General features: G+C 40.4%; 1 pseudogene; it reads right to left on the reverse strand.

The window, feature by feature from the left end:
* Nucleotides 1-309: 309 nt before the first annotated feature.
* On the reverse strand, nucleotides 310-663 carry LOC114027074 (annotated as a pseudogene).
* Between the last annotated feature and the right edge of the window lie 619 nt (nucleotides 664-1,282).

The following is a 1,282-nucleotide window of genomic DNA, read 5'->3' on the forward strand; positions in this document are numbered from 1 at the left end:
CCACAGCCTCTCCTTTGTGTCTGCTTTAGAAGGGGTGGAGACTGATTTCTGAGTCTTGGTCCAGGGCACACAATGAAGCATATGATAAGATGAGGTTCCAGGGGCTACAGGTTTAGGAAGCATCAAGGGGTGACCAAAGTTACACATCCAATCAGAGGTGGGGGCTGGGTTTTTCCTTGAATCAACAGCACCACTTCCTTTTTAGGAATTGAAGCATAGTGATGAGTTCCACCCCACTTATTTCAGCTCTTATGAAACATTCTTGTAGTTACAGTCTTTGTGCTAAAGAATTCTTTTGGAATTCTTTCATCACCTTTCTAACTTTTCGTACTTTGCTTCTAGTTTCTTTGAATATACATCCAACTTGTAAGCTGCTTGCTCAAGAGCTGCTACTTGCTACTCAATTAAAGTGATTTGATCCAGATAAGGCTGAAGTGTAGCATATTTCTGGTTTAGGTTCTTTAGGTTTTTACTTATGTTTACTGCAATGTCTTTCGTTTCTAGATACTTCAAACTAGTCAGTCTGTTCATATTTTCTAGAAGTTTATAGTCTTCACTGGTGGTTGTCAGCTCTCCTGTCAGATACATGGCCATTTTGGAGAACATGTCTTGGCACAGCCCTGTGATGTCCATCTCAGCAGGCTCCATGGCCTCTTTGGCCATCTCACAGCATTGTCTAGGTGAGGGAAGGGAGGAAGGAGAAAGCATGGAAGGATGAGGATGGGGGGAGGAGTAGGGGGAGGGAAGGGGAGAAAAAGGGAGATTGCCAAAATTCTTGAAAAAATAACCTATCCTCTCTGGTTCCTTTCTCACCAATCACTCACTTTTTAGCCCCTTATAATCAGGATTCTGTTCCTCCCTATTTGTGTAGAGAGGTGGATGAAGGCTGAAAGAGTAGGGAATATTTGAACATTCATTAAAGAAACATTTTTTTAATGTCTGCTATATGTAAATCACTATACAAGTCATAAAGATGATCTTAAATTTAGTAGGTAGGATAAGCCAGGTATAAAAATAATAAATGAAATGCAAGACAGACTTAGGTAAGTCCTATAAGGGACATCTAACCAAACTCTGGCAGTTCAGCATATTTGTTACACTATCTCAGAGAGGAAACATGGTATAATAGAAAGAGACATGGTTTGGAGCCATGAAAACCTTGGTTCAAGTCCCACTTCTAACATATACTGGCTGTGTGACCTTGGGCAAGTTATTTAATCTCTCATGGCTCTACTAAACTTTCAAAAACTCTAAGTTGCTGAGAAGAAGCCAACCTATATTG

The sequence above is a fragment of the Vombatus ursinus genome, unplaced genomic scaffold, assembly GCF_900497805.2.
Source record: "Vombatus ursinus unplaced genomic scaffold, bare-nosed wombat genome assembly UNPS02014852.1, whole genome shotgun sequence".
Lineage (NCBI taxonomy): Eukaryota > Metazoa > Chordata > Mammalia > Diprotodontia > Vombatidae > Vombatus > Vombatus ursinus.